This window comes from Ornithorhynchus anatinus, chromosome 17 (assembly GCF_004115215.2).
Source record: "Ornithorhynchus anatinus isolate Pmale09 chromosome 17, mOrnAna1.pri.v4, whole genome shotgun sequence".
In the NCBI taxonomy this organism is placed as follows: Eukaryota; Metazoa; Chordata; class Mammalia; order Monotremata; family Ornithorhynchidae; genus Ornithorhynchus; species Ornithorhynchus anatinus.
In genome coordinates this window covers 34,462,902-34,481,441 of record NC_041744.1, presented here as the reverse complement: position 1 = coordinate 34,481,441, position 18,540 = coordinate 34,462,902, and the positions used below count along the sequence as shown (strand labels likewise).

Sequence of the window (18,540 nt, the reverse complement as noted above, 5' to 3'; positions counted from 1 at the left end):
GTTACCCCACCATCTCATCAAATGTCTATATTTAGCTGGAAGGAGCAAAATTATTTTTATCTTGACTTGCGAGGCAAGTGCATACAGTATTCTGCACACCTTTATTTTTCCCAGTTTATAGAAGTTCGATATCCTCTCATACGCCTGGATTTCATGCCCTGCTGGTTATATACCGGAACGTCTAATATGCAAGAAACCCAAATAATACCGGAAAGATGAGCTTTCCTGAACTCTAAAATATTGGGAAATCTTGTCTTATGAGGTTGAGTCATTTCCGACTCACAGTGACACCGTGGACACATCTCTCCCAGAACGCCCCGCTCTCCATCTGCAATTGTTCTGGTTGTGTATCCAGAGAGTTTTCTTGGTAAAAGTACGGAAGTGGTTTACCATTGGCTTCTTCACTACAATAAGCCTGAGTCTCCACCCTCGACTCTCTCCCATGCTGCTGCTGCCCAACATGGGTGAGTTTTGACTTGTAGTAGATTTGCCTTCCACTCGCTAGCCACTGCCTAAGCTAGGAATGCAACGGGTAGGCCTCTGCTTGACTCCCCCTCCCATAGCCGAGACCGGTAGAGTACTGGAGACTCTCCAGGTGCGACCCTGAGAGGTGTTGGGAAATCTTGATCTCACATATAAGAGAAATTCCAGTGAAACCGGCCGTGTTGATTTGGACTTTTTCTTAGTATAAATCTCAAATTACTGTGGATACAGGCACCAACTTGAGGGAGTGATGGGAAAATCTTCCCTCCTCCCCCCGAGAATCAGACTAAGGGAAGTAGTGGTCATAGTAATAGTACTAGTAGAATTTAATGACCATCCATTTGGTGAATTTTGCTGTACAAGGCACTTGGAAAGTACAGATGAGTAATTTGCTTCCCTAGTCACAAGAAATTCACACCCTAGTAGAGGAGACAAGCAAAAAAATATTTGCAACCAGACCGGCCAAAATAAAATACGGGAGCTAAGGAGGGTAGAATCAGTCAATCGGTAGTATTTATTGAAAGCTTACTATATGCAGAGCACAATAATGTGTGCTCGGAAGAGTATAATAGACTTGGTAGACACAATCCTGGCCCTCGAGGAGTTTACCGTCTAGCGGGTGTGGGAGACAAATGCAGATATGAATTACAGAGAAGGGGAAGCAACAGAGTTAGAAGATATACGTACATAAATGCTATCGTGGGTAAACAAGGTTAGAGGCCAAGATATAACCCAAGTGCTCAGGCGACAATGAAATGCTAAAATGTTATTAAGGAGAGAAAAAGATGAGGTGATGAGAAATTAATCCCGGAAGCCTTCCTTGTGGAAACGTGATTTCAGAAGGAATATGAAGGCCCAGAGAATGGTGGTGCTTATAGGCCAAATTTGTTCTGTTTTCTTGGAAGCTGAAATGCTCCCTTCTTCAAATGTAGGCCATAAGAAAATGTATTTAATGTGGAACTAATGGCCAGTGGATAGCTTTCCAATGTCTCCAAGTTCCAGTCTTAGGGATTTGGCCAATGATAAGGATTCCTTTCTTCAGTAAATCTTGCAGCGACTTCTGCTTTTACCAGCAAAGAGTCTTAAAAGCCCTACAGAGCTCCACAGAGCTCTCAGTCTTGGATGTTAATGTCTGATCCTTGATGCACTCTTCCAAGCACTTAGTGCAGTGCTCTGCACACAGTGAGTGCTCAGTAAATGCCATAGATTCATTAATTGATTGCAATTCTTCCCCTGCCATCCAAGTTATCCAAATTATAGCAAGACTGTAAAGCTTGTCCCTTAAACCATTTCCGCCCAGCCACCAGGTAATCCCAATTTTAAGGATCCCCAAGATAAACTTCACCTGTAAATGTGCGTAAGAACCATCCATCAATCAGTAGCATTTCGTGGCCACTTACTGCGTGCAGAGCATTCATACTAAGTGCTTGGGAAAGAACAGTCGAGTAAGTGGACATGGTCCCTGTCCTGAGCATGCATGCGAAGACAGTTCTGAGTCTGCTCACTCCATGAACAGAGTTGGGCTGAACATAATTCTTTTCCATAAGTGGGGTAAGAATATGGTGCATGAACCTGTGGATGAACCCTCGAAGATCTATGTGTGGGTGGGAGGAAGAGTTATAATAATGATAACGATGGCATTAAGTGCTTACTTTGTGCCAAGCACTGGGAAAATACAAGGCAATCAGACACTGTCCCTGTCCCACACAGAGCTCACGTTCGAGGAGGGAAGGGGAATGGGTGTTTTATCTCCATTTTACAGAAGAGGAAACTGAGACACGGAGAAGTTGTCACAAGCCCTAGATCACACAGCAGGCAAGTGGCAGAGCCAGGATTAGAACCCAGGTCACCTGATTTCCAGAGGAGCATTTTTTCTATTAAGTTCTGCTGCCTCTCATAACTCACCCCTGCTACCCCCATCCCCTTCTCCCCACACACACACATCTAATCAGAGTTGCCCTGTCAGGCTTGCTATCTCACTACCCTCAGAGTGAGCTACCTCAACGTGTCCTGCCAGTTGTAATTAATTCTGTCTCTGGGAGCAGCAGTCAGGATGAACACCAGCAGTTTCTTAAAGCCGTTTGCCTAAGAAAGCAGGACCTATACGTTCCCAAAATCCAGACGGGCACGTGAGATCCCAAGTACCACAAGACTGGCAGAGATTCCATGAGCTCTCTGAAAAGCAGATCTCTGAAATCACTGGGATCAGAGGGAACGCTTATTATTAAACATTTGAGTAACCAAAGAATGCAGATTTTGGCTAGCTCAGACGGACTGATGCCCAGGTTTCCACATTTTAAATACATGTAAGGTTTCACCTTCAGGTTGGAGATCTTGTTTCAGATCATCAGTTTTCCACTTCATTGAAAACAGTTTTCCAAAGACTCAAAAGTAAGACATAATTCATGTTTGAGAAAGAATGCAGGTGTGTATCTGTGTGTGTGTGAGAGAGTGCATGAGGGAGTGAGTAAATCCTTATATTGATATCATATTTTTGCTGAAGAATAATACTAACTCTCAAAGACTCTTTTATTTCCCTTGGAGTTTTCAAGGATTGAATACAAAGACTAGGAACTGTCTTCTCCGTGTCACCAATATCTGCCCATATCAATGACATCACAGTTTTCATGTTGATTAATGTCTCTCAAGAAGTAAAATGGAAAGAAAACAAGTGACATAAATAAATCATGACACCGTAAGGCGCTGTAAAGATTTCATTGCCACGCTTTTTTTGGAAGAACCTACATAAAACATAGTAACATACCAAAGTTAGAGCAGTAAATCTTTAGAGCAAATACATGTGCAGAGTTTATAAATATATATACATAGATATATTTAACATATAGGTTGAAAACATAGCAATGTATATCACTCAAGCAGTTTCACCACACCACAAATACATACCGTAAATATATTTTGTGCACAGTTTCACCACACCACAAATACATACTGCAAATATATTTTGTATTATACAGTCTTTATTTTTGGTTTTTAATCCTCAGAAGTGTGCTTTCTTAGAGCTGAAATGGAGTTTCCTTTGGATTGTAAATTTACTTTCATTTATTTTTTGCTCTCTAAAATTCCCCATTAAATTAAAATCATAATTGAAGGCAAGAATAGGGTCTCGTACCTAATATCCTTGACCCACTGATGCCACACCAGGAGGAATTTTTAACATATGGTTCCTGCAGAATTCAGAACCCACTCGGTGTTCCCTTTCGTGGCTAGTTTCTTCAAGATGGCTAAAGTAGCCTAGTGATGTCATTCCTTATTGGTGGCAAAAACACAGGAGAGATTATGCACTGTGTCTAAGTAAAGCCTTATTGATTTTTACAGACGTAAAGGGCTGAGGAATTACAAGAAGCTCTCCTCAAATCTCATCTCTGTGTGTACCCTGACGCTATAAAACCATGATGCCTAAATGTGGAGCTCATAAGCCATGGATGGTTCTGTTTAATGAGTTTGAGTCTGTTGATCCGGCTCATGGGTCCTGGGAAAATACAAGCAAATCTCCCATAAATTGAATAAAAAAGGACACGGCATGGGTTTAAATATGATCTGCGGCTAACTGAAAGGGTAAATATAGACATCCTTGGTTTCAAAGGCAATGCGACATATTGAAGTCCTGTTCCCCCAAGTAGATGTCACTGAAATGAGATTGATGTCACCCGAAGTTCCTTATCATTGTTACTTATTATGTTTTTTATTATATATAACAGTGGTATTTGCTATGCACTGTAGGGCAAGCACTGTGCTAAGCACTGGGATAGATATAATACAATCAGATCAGGCCCGGTTCCTGTCTGACATGGAACTACATTTTTCATTGTGTGGAGGAAAGAACAAGGGTTTATTTCCCTGATGTTTCTGTCTACTACAGGGCCTCTTTCTATTCCCCAAACTTCCTGTAACACCTCCCCAAAGGTGACAACAGAAAGATACTCCTCCCACCCAATTCTTCCTCCCTTCTGCTCTTAAGTCTTCACTTGCTGAGCACTTGGATATTCACCAATTCCTCTACCTCTACGGAACTTTATATACATTTCCTCATACTCTGCTGCTTCCCCTACCTGTAATTTATTTTAATGTCCATCTCCCCGACTAGCTTCCAGGATAGGGAGAGTGACTACCAACTGAAACCCGAAGAGGGTCCCAACATTCTGAAAAAGGGAAACGAATCCTAAAGTTGACTAAAGTGGGAGGAAGATTTGTTATTAGTCAATCTGTGGGCTATGGGGTCAATGGCAAGTACAGTACACTACTCTTAACTCATCAACGTTGCCCTCATCATCACTGACAGTGTTGATGGAGCGGCTGAAGTATGTAGAACAGTGACTCGGCCTTTGGGGCACTTAGAGCTTGCAGTCTTACAGACACACTAAAAAGTGTGAAAGTGGCTAGAAACCCTAAACCAAGGGGCTAAAAAAATTAATAACCAATAGTTCAACAGGCAAGAGTAGAGAGCACCAGTTGTAGTTGAAGGAGAAGTGTGACTTGCAGCTGTGTATTAAGTGATAGGCCACTGAAAGAATAGTCCATGTTAAATTTGGAATGAGAATAAGGAAAAATAAAATGTAAGGGAGAGGAAAAAAACAGTGCTTCAATATCCCAACTCCTCAATTTACATCAAACCAATGGAGAGATTGACTTGATTCCTATCGAGCTCAGTGATCTTTTTCCTTCCAACATGTCGAATAGCTGGGCAAGGAGAATTTAAATTAATTCTGAACGGTTCATCTTTTCTGGCCTTTCTACTTACCGTTTCAAGGAAGAAATTAAACCTGTGGTGAAGAAGCAATTCTGGATTTTCAGTTTTCCCGACTTCTACAGCTCCACACTTCATTGAGGAAACATTTGACGGTGGAATAAAATTGGAGCGGGGAATGTAAATGATATTAGACGACACCACTGAGACAGCTCCCAGAAATGTCTCCTTAGACCCAAAAGGGATCTTCTGCCAATTGATTGGTTTGCTTTGGCAGCCTTCCAACAGACTAGGAAGAGTATCTGTGTTCCAGAGGACTGGATGTAGCTGCTTGGATAGAAGGGTAAAACAAAAAAAAATGTTATCCTGAAGGGTCCCTTTGAACCAAGCACATTTTGCTGGGAAATAAAATCAAAACGTTATTCCCTGCTGGGAGAAAGCAACCTGAGAGATATGTTGTTTAAAATGACTTTAGGAACTAAAGAGTGGTGGAAGAAATGGAGGGTGAGGATTAAGAAGAAGGGGGAGAGAAGGAAGATACTCAAAATTCCGTGTCTCTACCCACTGGGTTGGTCTTCAGTGACCGAGGCCCAAATGGACGATGGCTGGGGACTGCCCTCTGCTGTATGGTCAAAGAAGCAGCATTTTCAGTACTGATGCTTCTTGAAGAAACGGAAGGGAAATCTGAACAAGAACTATGGATTTAAAAAAAACTCCATGCAGTTGCCCCTTTTTCTTGGTTGTTGAGGAAATAGTCTGGAAGAAAAAAATCAATCCATCTACATTTTTACTGCACTCATGTTTGGCTGCTTCTAGAGAAGCAGCGTGGCTCACTGGAAAGAGCATGGGCTTTGGAGTCAGAGGTCATGGGTTCGGATTCTGGCTCGGCCACTTGTCAGCTGTGTGACTTTGGGAAAGTCACTTAACTTATCGGTGCCTCAGTTACCTCATCTGTAAAATGGGGATTAAGACTGTGAGCCCCACGTGGAACAACCTGATTCCCCTGTGTCTACCCCAGCGCTTAGAACAATGCTCGGCACATAGTAAGCGCTTAACAAATACCAACATTATTATTATTATTAATAATTCATAGTAATTTGGGTATTCGGTACACGCTTACTATGTGCCAGGCACTGTACTATGTGCTGGGATGGGTACGAGCAAATTGGGTTGGACACAATCCCTGTCCCACATATGGTTCAGAGTCTCAATTCCCATTTTACAGATGAGATAACTGAGGCTCAGAGAAGTGAAGTGAATTGCCCAAGGTCACACGGCAGACAAGTGGCGGAGCTGAGATTAGAACCTTCGGACTCCCAGGACCGTGCTCTAGCCACTACACCATATCAAACTGAACACATCCCCCCTGGTTTCCCTTTGATGCTTTCTCTTTTATTTTCTTCTGAGCATAGGTGGCCCTGAAATAATTACTGAAATTTCCTTAATGTTGTGTTGACAGAGGGCTCTTCGTCAGAGAGCAGGAAAGATGCCACTTAGAAGCAAGCCAAATGGCATTAGTGAAATAGCGAGTTAATATTATTATTATTGTTAATAATGATCGTTTGGTGAGGTATTACTTTTTGTCAAGTACTGTGCTAATCATAGGAATAGAGACAAGATAATGGAACCAGTGGAAGAATAGAGCATTTTAAGGGCTAAGTACCTTTTCCGAGTCTCACCGAGGAATACGCAGTCCAAGATATGCCGCTTCTTTGGTCACTCTTGCCATGTGAATTGTAATGTAATGTAATTGTAACTGTTTGGGCATTCTGCTGCATTCCAGGTTTGAACATAAAGCTTCCAAAGAGAAAATGAAAAGAAAAATAAAATAAAGAAAGCAGAGAAAGGAAAGTGTCCCAAGGGAGTAAAATGATGCTTGAAAAAGTCAGGGCAAGGCAAGGGAAGATATTGAATTCTTTTCTGCTCCTCAGGCAGATTGTCAGAGGGACAGTTTGGGCCTCAATTAGACATTACTTCGTGGGAAGATCACAGCAGTTCTCTCAGTCCAAACTGCCATCTGAAAACACATCTGGCATCTTAGTCATCGTCGGTTCAATGAGGAGAGATTGAAATAAGACAACAATCTTAATCTTACGCCATCCATTACTGGAGATTTCAGCTCTTCGATAGCTGGCAAAGATGCTCATTTTCATTTTCAAGTTTGTCAGCAGAAAAAAAAAATAATCAAGAAACTGCAATGCTCTTGCCTGGAAGAACAGGCTTGAGGGTACATTTTAGGCACTTAGAGTAATAGCAGGTGGCTGAAAGCAAAAGCCTGGAAATGGACCACGGGGCTTTTTAAAGGGGGTTTCTGGGGGCCTCATAGAGTCATAGAGGACTCAGGTTGAATCTGCCCGATCGGCAGTAAAAGGATTTACCGCAACAAAAGAAAGAATGATGAACTCTGACACTTGTCTTCAGAAAGGTCCTGGGTCATGTGAAAATGAAGAGGATGGAAAGTAGGTCCAGAAGTGATTGCTTTGATCAAGACTCACTCTGATTTGGAAACTGAAATTTAGGAAGATGGACAGAAAACAGCAGCTGAGACTCTTTGGGCTCAGAGGTGCCTCACTGAATTGGGATTTAGGAAGGAAATGGTATGAAATTCAAGAGGGAGCATGATGAAGAGAAAATCTGCTTTCACTCACTTGTTAGAGCGATGTCCTACTCATCCCTGTCTTTAGAAACGAGGTTGATGTCACCGCAGAAAAAAGAAAACCATCTTATTTTCCCACTGCCCCTGCCTGAAATCAATCAATCAATCAATGGCACTGTACTAGGCCACTGGGAGAGTATAACAGAATTGATAACCACGATCCCTGACCACGATGAATTTACAGTCTACAGGAAAGATAAATGATACAGGGTGCGGTGTGGGAATCAATCACTTATATTTACTGAGACCTTGCTGGGTACAGAGCACTGTACTAAGTGCTTGGAAAGTACATCACACTAGATTCTTGATAGTACAGAATAAAAAGTAATGTCTCTTCCTGATCTTGATGAGCTTGAAACCTAATAAAGAAAATCATAATTTTGCTTATCCTTGGGCATCTAAACTATAGCATCTTCATCAAATCCAGGAGCTGTCCCAATCTTAGAGGGGAATTCATTCACCAGGAGTGGCGTGAGTGAACTACATAAAGAGTGGCAATGGATTCTATCAAGCCCTTCAATATGAGAGTGTTGAGAGTGTTGGTACCAAATGGGCATTACTGCCCTGCTATATTCCATATTATTTATGTATTTATGCTTTTGAAAAACCCTCATTGAGCCAACAGCTTCATTCTAGGGTAGTGATTACCAGTGGCATACAGGGTAATTCTTTGGAGCAGTTGATTACCACATGGTCCATATGATTTTGATGAGTACATTCAACTTCCTGGCTCACCAGATAATGATGGCGCTGCCATGAGATTGGGAGTGAGTGTTTCTGGGTGTTTCTTCAAATTTCCCACCTGTTGCTAGTTGTATTATTTCCTTGGAAAATAAAGAAACATAGTACCATAATTAGTGAGGTCTAGCTTTCTATTGTCCAGGGTGGTTTCGTGGCCACTGATATTGACTCATCTAGAGTGAAATCCATGGATAACGTAAGGAATTGATCAAACCCTGATCATATTCCATAGTGATGGCTAGTTCCTCTAAGGCAGCTGTTCCATACCAATTGGTGATTTTCATATGCTAGCAATATTCACAAAGAATAGCTAGAAATATGCAAAGAACCCATAACTCTTTGACTGAAGCCAATTTGACATGCCCAGTTTGGTTGTGTCGAATGAAAGGATTTGCTTAAATACGCTCCATGCCTGGACCATCTCTACATTTTAAAATTCATGAGGAAAAAAAGAATAGGAAATTATTTTTAAAATGCAGTGAAATTTTGCAGTACTGCCATTTGGACCCGATCTTGTCACTTAAAAAATAAGATGGCATAATGTGGGATGGGGCAGCAGAATCCTCCATCGAAGAGTGCGTCCACAGGAAGCCAAGAGTCATGGGCAGTAACAGTTAAATATTCATGAGCATGATTTGTTCCATTTTTCTTTCTTGCAGTAGGAATGTAGAGTCAAACAGAGGCCAATTTGTGAATTTTAAAGTTACTGCTGCGTATATGAGCTTGGGTTGCCTAATGACTTTGTATCAGCAGCCTAGGATGCCATGTTTTTGAGCAACTGCCATCTTACCAACAGCCAGATGACTCCCATAATCCTCTAGTATATCTCATGATTTGCTTTGTAAAACAATTTTTCTTTCTTAAAGGAAACAAAAAACTCTATTCAATTATAAAGCTCAGAGAACGTACCTGTGCCGGAATATTGCACTGACTTAACTGATGCTTTCAGCAGAAACCTCCTTTTTGGGCCCAATTTCTTATGGGTTAAACAAGCCAACTCTTGCCAGGGGTAGGTGAGAACATGTCTCAGGAGCATGTCGTATTGGAAAGATCACAGACCTGGGAGTCAGAGGACTTGGATTCGGATCCTGGCTCTGCCACTCGTCTGCTGTGTGACCTTGGGCAGATCACTTGATTTCTCTAACCTTCAGTTTCGTCATCTACCGAATGTTCTCCCTCCTACTTAGACTGCATACCTTCATGTGGGACCTGATTATCGTATATTTATCCCAGGGTTTAGCATACTACACTTAACAAGCACTTAACAAAAGCCACAACTAAGTGTGCCATAGGTGTAGAAGACTGGATCCTTGCCCACAAGATTCTTGCAGTCTACTGGAAGAGTTTGGAGTCCAGCTAAAGACTACATTCTTGGACAGAACTTCTTAAAATCACGTCATTCCCAGCAAGCCTTTGGTGACAAACCTGTCAGCTGAGCGGAAACTATGTATGGGTCTAATTGAGCCTGCAGGTGACCAGTCACAGGTGCAATGGAGTGGCTAATTTATACCCTCGGAATGATGTCCCGATGGCTAATTACGCCTTTATTTCCTTGTGGGACTAATTCAGTTCCTTGCGCTGTTTGTATGCCTGGTAAGCGATTGCAGGCACAAATCTCATTCTCAACTCAAAGGAAGCTGTGTCTGAAAGGTCAGCTCCAGAATCATGAAGAACTTGGCTTATGCAATAATGCCCAGGAACCTTACTGTGGATTAGTGGATTTACATATTAGGAAGTGAGTAGAAGAAAGCAGAATTAAAAGAAACAAAGACACCGGCGGGACCTCCTAGCATGGCATCGTTTCATTAATTAGAGTGAGTGCAGTTGTATTTTATTTCTGAGCCCCGTAGTACATTAGTCATTGTTCCAGCCTCTGTCTGGGTGAAGAGAAGGGGCTGGCAAACCAAGCCATCCTGTTCTCCCATTCAATCTTAGTCAAGAAAGGCAGAAAGCTGCTAGGTATCTAGAGTGAACACTGCAGGATTTGTTCATGAGCACAGGGATGGTTATTGAGTGTCCAGAGAGGAAACTGCGGATGGGAAAATCTTCTTAAAATAATAAAGATGATAATAACGATAGTAATAAATGATGTTTGTTAAGCTCTTACTGTGGGCCAAGCACTCTAATAAGTGCTGGGGTAGATGCAAGATAATCAGGTCCCACGTGGGGGCAAACAGTCTGAGTAGGAGGGAGAAGTTCATATCTTGAAACTAGAGTTTAAGCTCCTTGACGCTAACAAATCATACCTACCTACTCTTTTGCATTTTACTATCCTAGATATGTGTTCTGTACACATTAGATGCTTAGTGAATGCCACTGATAGATTGATTATTTGATTCAACTCTGTTGCATCTTCTTACCTGTAATTTCTTTTACAAATTGTAGTAATAATTACTCTATTTGTTAAGCGCTTACTATGTGCAGAACACTGTTCTGAGTGCTGGGGTAGATACAGGGTAATCAGATCGTCCCACGTGGAGCTCACATTTTTTAATCTCCATTTTACAGATGAGGTAACTGGGGCCCAGAGAAGTTCAGTGACTTGCCCAAGGTCACACAGCGGACAAGTGGCGGGGTGGGGATTAGAACCCACGACCTCTGATCCCAAGCCCGGGTTCTTTCCACTAAGCCACGCTGCTTCTCATTGTAGATTGTAGATTGTAAAGTAACAGATTGGATTTTAGAACCCACGATCTCCTGACTTCCAGACTTCCAGGCTCATGCTCATGGATCCAAACTGTAGAATGTTTAATGGGCGGAAGAGAAAGATAAATGATATAAGATAAAAGATAAGATTTGTAATATGACATCATATATAAAATATAATAAATATGTGATTAAATGATTAATAAATGAACAGATAAACACTTGTACACTAAGGTCCTGATTGGGTTACATGACCAGAGATGGGGGCTTGTTAAGGGAAACCCTCTTGCTGAAGATGCCGGTTAATCCAAAATTTGAGCGAGTTGAGGATTATAAGGTAAAAAAGGTGGGAGGTGAGGGAATTCCAGGTCGAGGGAAATGAAGGGAGAAGAGCAGAGGTTTGAGTGTATCAGAAGACGACTGGGAAGCTTCTTGAGGACGGGGGTGTGTCTACTAATCCCACTGTATTCCCCTAAGCGCTTAGTACAGTGTTCTGCACAGAGTAAGTGCTCGATCAATGCTATGGATTGATTAAGGGGCTGTAAGAGAAAGCTTAAAAGTATACTCTTGGGAAATGAAAGTAGCAGACAGATCAGCCTTGTATAGATCCATCAGGAGAGGGGCAGCTTTCTTTGAGCAGAGACTTTGAGAAAATCAGAACAAGAAGGAGTCGGAAAATAGCAACTGTTCTACATACAACCAACACATCAGAGAGACAAAAGGCAGGCTCTCCATGCGCATTGTGTGACATGGATATATCAATGTGTAGAACTCAAAGGCACACTTAATTTCACTACTATTAATGTTGTCTTTGAATATAAAGGGCATCTGCAGATCAACATGAACAATACCATTGAATATATTTTGTTTCAGTTATGGTATTTCATACAATTTTTTTTTTATCACAGGCAGCTCTTTGATTCTGCAATGGGCAAATGGATTTTTACAAGTGAAACTTTCAAGCGATGCCATTGAATGTAAAGAAACAATCAATTATCTCATTTGGACTACGTTGGAAAACTGGGGTTGTTTCTTCTGAAAGTATGAAATCAGTAATCCTTTCCTTCATAGGTAGAGATTATAATGCCATGACTTAGGTGTAGGGGGAGTTTTAATTATCTACTGATGAGTCACACTGCGTAGTTCTTGACTATAATCACTCACATTGAAAATGAACTTCTAACTGCCTGCTGATAATTACTTGCCATAGAGAAGGATAAGGGGGCGTTCTTTTGTTTTTTTTTGTTTTTTAACTGGCTGTATGATGGCGTGTACTTCCACACAGGATGGCAGTTGAAAGTAGTTCAGTGGTGGACAAATGTTCAGGGACTGTAAGCCTGAGCCGTTAGATAGTTTTGGCTCAGGGACTCAAAGAATCAATCCATCGGTGATATTTATAGAGAATTTACTGGTCCCTGTACAAAGCATTTAGAAGAATGCAGCTCATTAGAGCTAAGTTAAACACGAGCCCTACCCTCAGGGAGTTTAGAATCTAGTGGAGGAGTTTATCGTAATATGACTGCCCTGTACGATAAGTCTCTGGTCATGAAATCCTTCCCGTGCACATGAGGGTGGTTGAGAATACTGATGATTGACCAACTCTCTTGTAGTAATAACAATTAGAATTACAAAATAACAATAATGATGATACTTGGAAAGTGCTTATTATGTGTCAAGCTGCAGTAGACAGAAGTTCATCAGTCCCCTTCCCACAAGGGTCTCATAGCCCAAGTAAGAGGGAGATCAACTATCAGAATTGTCATTTTACTAATGAGGAAACTGAGGCACGGAGGAATTAAGTGACTTGCCCAAGGCCTCACTGTAGGGAAATGGCAAAACCCCAGTCCCCTGATTCTCTTAACACTATGCTGCTTCTCAAGGCCTTAGTTAGAAGCTCTGCACACAGTAGATGCTCAGTAGATACTATTGACTGAATGATTGATCGGTATCCGTTCCCAACATATGTGTTCATCAGTTTAGGGTCTGATTGAGTTAGTCGATCGATCCATCATTTTCAGATGGCATCGCCCATCTGCAATCTGTCTTAACTCTCCAATTTAGGGAGTTAACAGAATCGGGACTCGGAAGCTCCTCGGCTGCTACGTTCCCAGGGTAGGAATATCTCCAACTGATCCCACTGCCATGTACCTATGCTACTGTAGGAAACATCCCTAGATTTAAAAGAGGGCTGAATAACTTGAGGGGTTGATCCTGTGAGCCCCACCACCTCCCAGTGTCGCCTTAACGTTTCCTCGAGAAAAAAGAGCCGCTCCTAAAACTGAAATCATTTTCATCTCGGTTCAGCCCAAAGCAAATTTTTATGATCTAAATTACAAAGCACTAAAAAATAAGAGGGCGTAATGAAAATGCTGACAGACCTTTACCGGGGGTAATGCAGAAAGGCCCTGCTCAAATATGTCACCCTCTTAAAATAGCTGAGCCACGGATCTTTTCGGATTTATGGATTCATTACTGAGCAACAGAACTTTAATTTGTCCATGTGAACTTTACACAAATAAAGAAGATTTGGAATGAGAACATCGTTAGCAGACATCAGTGCCATCATCCCAGACTTGCATGTCTTCACCCTATTGCCAGTTATGAGGTTAGGGGAGAGAAGGGAAGGGAAACAGCAGCAGCATTGTGGGCGTCTGATTTTTGAATCCCCAAATCTTTAAGACTACAGGGCATGAGCATGGGCGGGGATAAGGGATTGGGATTGGGCCTCGGGGGAGAGAAAGATTTAAGGGTTCTTCCTTGCAAATGAGACGCTATCAGGCACCATGTCTTAACTCTCCCTCTGTCTAGGACAAAAAGAGCTCCTCATCCACTAATCCCCAACCTCTTCTTTTTATTCTTCTCGAGCCAATCTCCTAGTCAGATCTTATCTGCCTCCTTCTTCTCATTCTCAGTCATAGAGAAGCAGCGTGGCTCAGTGGAAAAAGCCCGGGCTTGGGAGTCAGAGGGGCTTGGGAGTCAGAGGTCATGTGTTCAAATTCTGGCTCTGCCACTTGTCAGCTGTGTGACTGTGGGCAAGTCACTTCTCTGTGCTTCAGTTACCTCATCTGTAAAATGGGGATTAACTGTGAGCCTCAAGTGGGACAACCTGACTACGCTGTATCTTCCCCAGTGCTTAGAACAGTGCTCTGCACATATTAAGCACTTAACAAATACCAACATTATTATTATTATTATTATTATTGTTCTGGCTTTCACCCACCTTAGAACTTCTTCCCTCTATGCATCAGGCTCAGCTCAAATCTCGCCAAAAATCCCTCTATTTGATATCAAAAAAAAAAAAAGCATTTATTATATGTGTCTCTCATTTTTCAGGTTCCCTCCCCAGACCCAGGAACCCAGACCTCTAATAATAATCATCATCATGGTATTCAAGTGCTTACTGTGTGCTAACTATGTATGAAGCACTTTGGTAGAGACAAAATGATCAGGTCAGAAATGGTCCTGTCCTACATAGGGCTCACAGTCTAAGGGGATGGGAAAACACGCATTGAATCCCCATTTTACAGAGGAGGCAAGTGAAGCACAGAGAAGTTAAGTGACTCACCCAAGGTCACAAAGCAGGCACGTGGTGAAGCAAGGTTTTATACCCAGGTGCTCTGACCCCAAGGTCTGTGCTCTTTCCACCAAGCCAGGCTGCTGCTCAAGTCGCTCCCTTGGATTCCTGTGCCATGTTTGTTCCTAAGAAGTTGTCATTCCTGACTCGCACCCTCCTTGTCCTTGCAAACATTCTCCTTGACTTTGCAAAGCCAACTGAAGTCAGGCCCTAGGAAAAATACATGATATTCATGCAGTGTACACTTCATAGAACTCACTGTTGGAAGCTGATTATTTTCATTAGGAAGAGAATCATGGCACATCTATTAAAGTCTTTGGCATTGAACTTTTAAGCATTTTATGGAGCCAAATGGCTCCATTTTGTGACAACCCATTTTCATGACAACTTATATTTCTTCACAGAAAGATTATTTACAAAGCTGCAAAGAGAACATGTCAAAGTAAGCACTTGTGAAACTATCCTGATTCTTTTGGGTTCCATTAGATATGATAGCTTCTTTTCTTTGACTCGGCATTTAGAACCGTTTTTAGAGAAAACGTGAAACTCTGCGAACATTTTTATGAGGTCTTTTTTGTTTCATGGTATTTTTACAGCACTTCCTATGTGCCAGGCACTGTATGAAGTACTGGGGTAGAGACAAGATAATCAGGTGCAGTCCCTGCCCCACATGGGACTCACAACCTAAATCCCCATTTTACGGATGAGGTAATGAGGCTCAGAGAAGTGAAGCAATTTTGCTGATGCTCTTACAGCAGACGAGTGGCAGAGCCAGGATTAGAACCCAGGTCCTCTGACTCTCAGACCTGAGTCCTTTCCAGTAGGCCACACAGCTTTTCTCTCTTGCTATCTCATTATCCAGTCTGAGGAACATCTATTTGTCTGTTTATCCATTTATCATTCTATTCATTTGCATCTAGCTTCTCTTGTGGTTATTTTTCTATAGTATTTACTGATTGCCAACTTGGTGCAGAGAACTGACCTTCTTGAGAGAAAAGACTGGTCCTCTACTCCCTTTCAATATTCACCAAGCCCTTAGTGCAGTCTTCTGCTCTGTTCGGCAAAACAAATGAACACTCACGGTACTGAATCCAATATTGATGGAGGAAGTGCTTCTCTTCCTTCATGCTGAGGAAAGTGCATTGTCCACTGAGAAAGGAGGAGACTCTGTTTAAACCTTTCTTCAGGCCTCCAGATATACCCTGGGAAATTTGAAATCACTACTGTCATCACACAGAGTTTTCAAATTTCCTTTAGGGTGAGAAGCAAGGTGACAACTTCGAAGACCTTCAAATAGGAGAGAGAAAAAGAGCCTGTACTAACCAGTGGGGATTCTTTTTCTTTTGGTTGTGATCAGAGAGAAGAGCTACCCCTTACTGAAGAGTAGGTGAAATCAGACTGATGACTGCACTGCCCTCCTGCCAGGCCCTATTTCAAAAAAAAAAATAAAATAGGAATTGCAAAAGGCTTCCCATAGGTATATCTAGGCAGGTATCATCAAGGATGCAGTTAGGGCTTATTTTAATCAGACTTTCTTGGGTGAGGTCTCGTTTTAGGCTGTGGAGTCGTCCCCGGCCCATAGCGACACCATGGACACGTCTCTCCCAGAAGGCCCCACCTCCCTCTGTAATTGTTCTGATGGTGTATTCGTAATGTTATTTTGGTAAAAAAAAAAATGCAGAAGTGGTTTACCACTGCCTCCTTCCGCGCAGTAAACTTGCTTCTCCACCCTTGACTCTCTTCCGTGCCTATGCTGCCCAGCACAGGGGAGTCTTGACTTGTAGCAGATTGCCTTCCACTCTCTAGCCACCAGGTGTGATCCCTAGAGGGTTTGGATAAGGTCTCTTAGGCTAATTAGGAAACCCAGAGTTGAGTTCAGCAGAGATGCTGAGAATGGTCTCAAACACAACCTCTAGGAGATCCCTCTTTTGACACTGGATTTTATCTATTTCCACATGCTTATCTTTTATTTAATCTTTTGATTGTTATAAATCAAATCACTGCCTCAAGGCCTCTGAACTCCTGTTCTCAATATAAATTAAACTTTCAAACTACAATCAACTCTCGATTAATCAGGTGCTGCTTCTCACCAGGGTGAGTGGGGAGGGCAGGGGTGTGGATTCTTCAGAACCTTCCCTACTTCTGGTTCTTCTCCCCACTGCCTTAGTTTGGGTGGTTTTGCTGTTCATCTGCAGCTCCAACAGTGGGGCAGCAGGAGAGAGAAGGAAATGAATCTCAAATGAGTCATGTGGTTACTTTTTGGCAGCTCAAGGAGAAAACAAAGAAAAAAATACTTTGGTCAAAAAGGTTATGGAGGAGCTTAACTAATGAAGTCTGGACTATCTGAGAAGTTGAATGATTCACTGCTTTCTCTTCTTTAATGTTATTTAAGCGCTTATTACGTTCTAGGCACCGTTTTAATTGCTGGGGTAGATACAGGGCATTCAGGCTAAACACCGTCCATATCCAACATGTGGTTTACAGTCTTTATGCCCATTACACATATGAGGTAACTGAGGCACGGAGAAGTAAAGTGATGTCACCCAGCAGACAATCGGTGGAACCAGGACTAGAACCCAGGTCCTTCTGAGGCCTGTGCTCTAGCTTGGCCATGCTGCTTCTCTGTCCATTATTCCCTTGGGAAATCAAGAGTGGATTATGTAGGAGAAACAGGGTAGTCTAGTGGAAAGAGCAGGGGCCTGGGAGTCAGAGGACCTGGGTTTTAACCCCAGCTCCACCAGTTGTCTGCTGTGAGACCTTGGGCAAATCACTTACCTCCTCTGTGCCTCAGTTACCTCATCTGCAGAATGGGGAGTAAAGCCGGGGGTCCAACCTGATTAGCTTGTATCTATCCCGGAGCATCTTACAGGGCCTGGCACACAGGAATCGGTTCAGAAGTCAGTGAAGGGGTTGCAGTAATAGTGAACATTTAAAACCATTTTCAATGAAACAAAAGAAGGAGTTCTATATATTGTTCAAACCTTTCCTCAGACCTCCTACAGGGATTAATTGAAGTTTCCTTCAAAAGGTTATTTCATAGTTTCACAGATCCACAGGCCCATTTTCTTTCTTAATCTTTCTACTCCCTCTAACATTCTCAAGTACAGAAATCCACCACGTTTCTTATCAAAAAATGTTATATCCTCAAACACTACACACATATTTCAAACTGAAGTCTGTTCATTTTAGGGGAAAAAATACAGAATATCTGCTTTGAAGTTGAAATGGTTTGTTTTGATAATACCACCTTCATGATCTCAGAGAAAATGAGTCATTCATAATCTGGGTTACCTTTTTATCCCTGCCTCTTCCTTTCTAGCTGACTGCTGGGACAGGAGAAGGAAGCAGAAAAGGTGTCTTCTCTGAGGCGAACCTGCTTTAGACTAGCAACGTTACCCAATGGACAGAGCATGGGCCTGGAAGTCAGAAGGACCTGGATTCTAGTTCCCCTACGCCACTTGTCTGCTGTGTGACCTAGGGCGTGTCGCTTCGCTTCTCTGTGTCCCAGGTACCTCATCTGTAAAACGGGGGTTGACTGTGAGCCCCATGTTGGACGTGGACTGTGTCCAGCCTGATTACCTTATGTAATAATAATGATGATGGTATTTGTTAAGAACTTACTATGTGCCAGAAACTGTACTAAGCTCTGGGGTAGATATGAGCAATCTGAGTTGGACACAGTCCCTAGCTCACGTGGGACTCACAGTCTCGATCCCCATTTTACAGATGAGGTAA

General features: G+C 42.2%; 1 non-coding gene across 1 annotated transcript; it reads right to left on the bottom strand.

Moving 5' to 3' along the window:
* Positions 1-474: 474 nt before the first annotated feature.
* Positions 475-613, bottom strand: LOC114818129. The gene has a single exon (XR_003765950.1). It is a non-coding gene; the product is annotated as a small nucleolar RNA SNORA7 (small nucleolar RNA).
* Between the last annotated feature and the right edge of the window lie 17,927 nt (positions 614-18,540).